The sequence below is a fragment of the Physella acuta genome, unplaced genomic scaffold, assembly GCF_028476545.2.
Source record: "Physella acuta isolate Inbredline_101_S28 unplaced genomic scaffold, ASM2847654v3 ptg000257l, whole genome shotgun sequence".
In the NCBI taxonomy this organism is placed as follows: domain Eukaryota; kingdom Metazoa; phylum Mollusca; class Gastropoda; family Physidae; genus Physella; species Physella acuta.
The window spans coordinates 90,395-97,036 of record NW_026731776.1 but is presented as its reverse complement, the minus strand read 5'-3'; positions in this window follow the sequence as shown (position 1 = coordinate 97,036).

The following is a 6,642-nucleotide window of genomic DNA, read 5'->3' as shown; positions in this document are numbered from 1 at the left end:
GGGGGCATCTCATTGAAATCGGCGGATGCTATTCGATCCTAACAAAAAATCTAATTTTCCTAAGTGTTTCGTGTAGTTTTGTGATGAGCGTAACTTGGGCAACACTGCTTTCAAAATGTTTCTGGCTCTTTAGACAGTAGTGACCACTGGTCACTGCATTTAATGAATTGATTTACGTTGTTTATTGTTGAATGTTTCAAAATCAATGACTCAAAATGGCAATGGAATAATATGCTTAAGGAGAGTTTTGTTTTTAAATTATTTTCTTGTATGGTGTTGTATTTATCATATTTTTCCTTGTCATCTAGCTGCTTTTTGTACACTGCTCAATGCTGTTCGTTGAAAATAGGAGTTCAAATTTCAACACCTGTTCAAAAAGAGAAGTTACATTCCGATTTAATAAATGAGGTAATTATATATATTTAAAAAAGGATGTCAGAAATACAATATATATGTTGGAAATAATTAGACTAGGGGGCTTAACCAGTGGCGTAGCGAGGTCGGGTGTCACCCGGTGCGGCACTTAATGGTGTCACCCCCCCCCCCCCCCCAGAGGCATAGAGACCCTTCCCAGGGACAAACTTTCAAATTTTCGATTTGCACCCCCCCCCCCTCAAACTTTCGATTTGCACCCCCCCCCCCTCGAGTTTTTCTCTATATATTTTGCTATTTTTTGCCTTGGTGTCACCCCCCTAAATGGTGTCACCCGGTGCGGTCCGCACCTCCCGCCCCCCCCCCCTCGCTACGCCCCTGGGCTTAACTAAACTTCGTGGGATATATGCTAAACTTAATAAGATAGCACTGTTAATTAAACAATGTGAAAACTATGTTAAACTTAGTTCAATTTACGGTAGAACAAAGCCGATTATGTTTGGAAACTCTAATTTATTCAATTTACACGTAAGGTAGAAACTACTGTTGTGAAGCAGTCTTAAAGCATTCACAAGTGATCCAATGCTGTAGAGTCTCAATGGGTTTTACAACATTGTTATATTTTTCTGTTCTGGAAATTACTGTACTTAGTGTGTTCTCTTCATTTTTGTTAGAAAATGTACGTATAATAACTCTTATAATGTAAACACTTAATTTACAAAAACACATTTGACATCAAAATTTGAAGTAAAAGACAAAAAGTTGGACCACACAGAAACCATCTTGTTCGGTAGTTGAGGCCATCTCGCGACCATTAGACAGAGGTCAGTGTATCGACTGACCACTAGACAGAGGTCAGTGTATCGACTGACCACTAGACAGAGGTCAGTGTATCCACTGACCACTAGACAGAGGTCAGTGTATCCACTGACCATTAGACAGAGGTCAGTGTGTCCACTGACCATTAGACAGATGTCAGTGTGTCCACTGACCGTTAGACAGAGGTCAGTGTGTCCACTGACCATTAGACAGAGGTCAGTGTATCCACTAGCTATAGCTGTTGTACGTAGCCTTATGGTTCAACTACTTTATTTGTTGTTTTTATAATCTGAAAAACGCGAACTTATTATTGTGCAAAATCAGAGTTGACAAATTGTTAAATTGTAAATTCGCTGGTGATTTAAGTACGCTTACTTAAATAACATTATGACTAAGCTTACTAGACTAGTAATGAATTACTTAGATAATTTGTCAAAAATTTCAAATAAATTCCATGTTTTATACTATATCATAGTCGGGCGAACTACTGTAATAAATTGCTATGTATTATGTGTTGTTATCTTCTGTGATATACGTGGTGCTTGTATTAAACCTGAGGTTGGACGGCTCAGCCCAATTTTGTCCTCTTTCTTTTAGCCCGAATCTGCTTCTCTATAAGATTGAATCTGCTTGTCTATAACAAGATGTACTGATTGTCTTTAAGATTTAATACTGCCTGTCTTTAAGACTGATTAGGACCTACTGCTTGTCTTCAAGACTCAAACAACTTGTCTTACGACGCAACGAAGATTTAAAATAGACCAAATTTGTGATAATAGAAATTTTTACAAAACATGAATAATGTATTTGTGATTTGTGTTAAAGCTTTTGTATACACTTTCATCATATTTTTTTTTCATATCATATTTGATTTTAACTGTACAAATAGTAAAAACTTGAGTTCCTGTAAATGTTTGAACATAGCCCGACTTAGAGTTTGTGTTTATTAGCTGGTAGATGCGAGTGTATTGAATAAATATTCAATTGATATCCAACTGTAGTGTTTTGCAAGTAATTTTATGATGGCCTTAAAATGTAATACTCTGGTTAATGTAAAGATTGGGATGACGATCCGGGGAACTGGGCATTACCCCCCCCCCCTCAATTACCCCCCTCCCCCTCCCGGAGTAATTACCCCCCCCCCCCCCAGTCAATTACCTACTGTCAATTACCCCCCCCCCCGGACATAGCTAGGGATAATTAGAGTTAGGGCTAGGGCTAAGTTAGGGTTAGGGTTTGGGCTAGGGTTAGGGTTAGGGCTAGATTTAGGATTAGGTTTAGTGTTATGGTCAAGGTTAGACTTAAACCAATGTCTAGAGTTGGTTTTGGTTTTGTGTTAAGTTTTAGGCTGAGATGAATGCTTAGGTTTGGTCTTTTTTCTTAAGGTTAGTATTAAGATAATATATAGGTATAGAGTTTGAGTAAGAGTTAAGATTCTAACTTGAGGGGCGGGGGGGGGGTAATTCCACAGGGGGGTGATTGACAGGGGGGTAATTCCACGGGGGGGGGGGGTGATTGACAGGGGGGGGGGGGGTAAATGCTCCGTGGCAGAGTTTCTTCCAGGCATCTCTTCGGGGGGGCGAAGCCCCCCCCCGAAATTTTTTTACCGCCCCCCCCCCCCCCCCCCGAACGAAATGAAATTTATATAATTTATATAGAAAATATATACTTTTAACAGTGTCCGCCCCCCCGAAGAAAGTTTACCGCCCCCCCCCCCGAAGATTTCAAGGGCCCCCCGGAGAAAAAAGTCTGGAAGAAACACTGCTCCGTGGGGGTAATTGACGGGGGGGGGGGGGTAATGTCCTTTAGCCGACTATCCGTTAGTTAGTTTTGTCAACATGCCGAGACCTTCGTTAACCCTTGACATGCCGAGACATCCGTTAACCCTTGACATACCGAGAACTACTTTAACCCTTGTAATTTAGAGACCTCCGTTAACCCTTGACATGCTGAGACCTCCGTTAGTTAGGAAGACCAATTATTTTGCTACGGTGCCATGTTGCAGACTTCTCAATGAAATATTCTTCACTGAGATAACTTGCCATACTCATTACTTAATGCAGTATGTTTTTCCTATCATACTGGTATAGTTAGGGGAGTGCCGAGGGTATTCCTCTTCGGATAAGTACCTTGATAGGATAGTGTCGTATTAACCACTGTTAGGATAATTCCATTGCCAAGATTATCCCTACGATTATCTGGTTGGTTGATTTTTTTGTCTAAGCTTTTCTCTCTTAGTTTGTTTGAAAATACGTCAAATATAATTTTGGGCTTGTTTTGTAACCTAAATTATAATATTGAAAAAACACGTCTTCATCTCATATATCACTTGATGGGAATAATCTTATTTCGTGCTAATTATGTTAAGCTGCATTGAACAGTATTTTGTTAAATCGTTGGGTCTTTATAGTTTTGTAAGTGACAAAACTTTTTTAGATTGTCAATACATCACTAGTTTTGTAACTGACAAGCTATTTTAGATTGTTAGTGTATCATTAGTTTTGTAAATTGTGACTAACAATTTTTGACGGATTCCCATTGTTGATGCTTGGTTTAGTAACCAACGTTGTGTGCCAGACTAACATTTTGATCAAGATCGTTGGCACAAGTTTATGTGAGGTGCTTCAAATGATTACTTCCACTTTTTTTTTGTTATGTTTTATTCATGTAACAATTACCTGCTTCACAAAGTACTGTTGACAGTGGCATTCCGCGTTCAAAGTACTTACAAGATCACTTTCTAAACTAAATGAGTCATCCATAAACTACGTCACGCTTTTCAAAGTGAGTTTGACTAACACTCGCGCCCTATCCCTAAAACCTCCTACCTTAGACTATAATTCTCTTCAAAATTGTTTTTTTTTAAACATCAATTTCTTTCTAAACCATTGACCTAGCTCAGCTTTTGGTATATCAGTCAATTGTTATAGTTTTTAAAAAAAAAACTCTTTTAAAATTGATAAAATAACAGCTGAAATTGAGTTTCCAAAATAACTTTTTGACATGCAAAGGTGTATCTTCACACTTTCTAAACTCCCCCTCCCCCTCGTCACACATAAGCCTGACTCCCCCCAGCCCCATTCACGTAGGGTGTGAATTTATTGTAAGATTTAGTTTACTCAGAGCTGTTGTCACTAAAATAAAAAGGTTTTCGTCAAAGTCAATGTACTCTGTGTTGGTGCTACTGGTAGCAATAAAACTCTTGGCTTTCATCCCTGCACACGACTATATCGTCTTGTTCCATTCATGCTTCTCTAATGCGACATACTGAACCTTAAAGAGATGCTAAAAAATATATTTGTCACGTGATCAAGGCTGCATAGGCCTACTTGAAGAAAGAAAACGGGCAAAAAGAATCCAGTGAGTAGTTTAACTTACCGTGGAATTTAAATGTTAGCAATATGGGTATACACTAATAAGGTTTGTTTATGATGATGAAATACTAATAAGGCTTATATATGTGAAATAAAATTTGAATGTTTTATTTTTAAAACATTATATGTAGTGTCGGTTTCAAATATTTTATTAAATGTAATGGTTTCTGAATATTTGCTTTATGTTTAATTATACTTTAAATGATATTAGAAAGGTTTCATTAAATCTTTTGTATTTAAATAAACCGGTAGTGATCTCCCCTAAACTTTCTCGAATATTTTTATATAAAATAACAGGGGATGGGAACTCGGGCTATAGACATGATTTTTAATCCATTTTAAATACTTAAAGTTTTAAAAATAGAATAAAATCTCGTAGACAAATTAATTGCACACCAAGTGAACGCGAAATAAAAAAGCGCATAATAGTGCGCAATATTATTAGTACTTTTAAAATTTACATTAGTTTTTTGAGAAATCGGAAGTAGCGTAAATTACTACTTCCTGTCAACGGAAATTACTCAAAATTTAACAGAAGGTAGAGAATTAGATCTTTTACTTACATGTGAAATTTCATTTATCTATCTGAAATAGTACTCAAGTTATAGGCTTTTAAAAAATTCAAAGTAGGAAAAGTACCACTTCCGGTTATCGGAAATCGCTCAAAAGTTGATACGGATCTACGATTTTGATAAAATACTTATATATGAAATTTCATCAACCTAGCTGTAACGGTACTCAAGTTATCGTGTTTACACACGGACAGACACACACACGGACAGACACACACACACAGACATACGGACAAGATTGCAAAATTATGTTTTTCCGTATCAGTGAGGTGTAAAACGTCGAGATTTGTAAAAATCTCGATTTTTTTTACTTTCTCGTATATACGTAGTATAGAGAAAGTATTGTAATCGTGCAAAAAAAAAAATCTCGACGTTTTACACCTCACTGATACGGAAAAACATAATTTTGCAATCTTGTCCGTATGTCTGTGTGTGTGTGTGTCTGTCCGTGTGTGTGTCTGTCCGTGTGTAAACACGATAACTTGAGTACCGTTACAGCTAGGTTGATGAAATTTCATATATAAGTATTTTATCAAAATCGTAGATCCGTATCAACTTTTGAGCGATTTCCGATAACCGGAAGTGGTACTTTTCCTACTTTGAATTTTTCAAAAGCCTATAACTTGAGTACTATTTCAGATAGATAAATGAAATTTCACATGTAAGTAAAAGATCTAATTCTCTACCTTCTGTTAAATTTTGAGTAATTTCCGTTGACTGGAAGTAGTAATTTACGCTACTTCCGATTTCTCAAAAAACTAATGTAAATTTTTAAAGTACTAATAATATTGCGCACTATTATACGCGTTTTTATTCGGCGTTTGCTTGGTGCGCAATGTTTTTTTTTATGAGATTCTATTCTATTTTTAAAAGTTTTAGTATTTAAAATGGATTAAAAATCATAACTATATCCCCAGTTACCATCCCCTGTTGTTTTATATAAGAATATTCGAGAAAGTTTAGGGGAGATCACTACCGGTTTATTTTTTTGCACGATTACAATACTTTCTCTATACTACGTATATACGAGAAAGTAAAAACGCTGTGCCTGTTTAAATAAACTTTCCCAACGTTTTCACACTTTTCCTTTTAGTTTTGATATAACATCAAACCTCTTTGGGCATAGAAAACTTAACACTTAGTTTTATTGCTTTATTGGCAGTTGTAATTAACTAATCAAATATAAAAGGTTTCTGAATTGGTTTGTTTTAAAATATACTTTGAACTACATGGAAAAAAGTATTGTTAAATCACTTTTCTTGAAATAAAATTGTGCTTCAAATATGTTTTATGCTTCTTTTTATGTTACATTGACGCAAGTAAAACAAATAGGACACAATAGGACCCAACAGGACACAATAGGACACAGAGCCCAAGTGGTTGATAACACATCATGGACACACAAGAAAAGCGGTTCCCGTCAAAAAATAGTGTATGGACCATATTGTCGGGAACCATAATTGAATTAATTGCTGTGTTCTTGTTTATCGACGATTATAAAATGC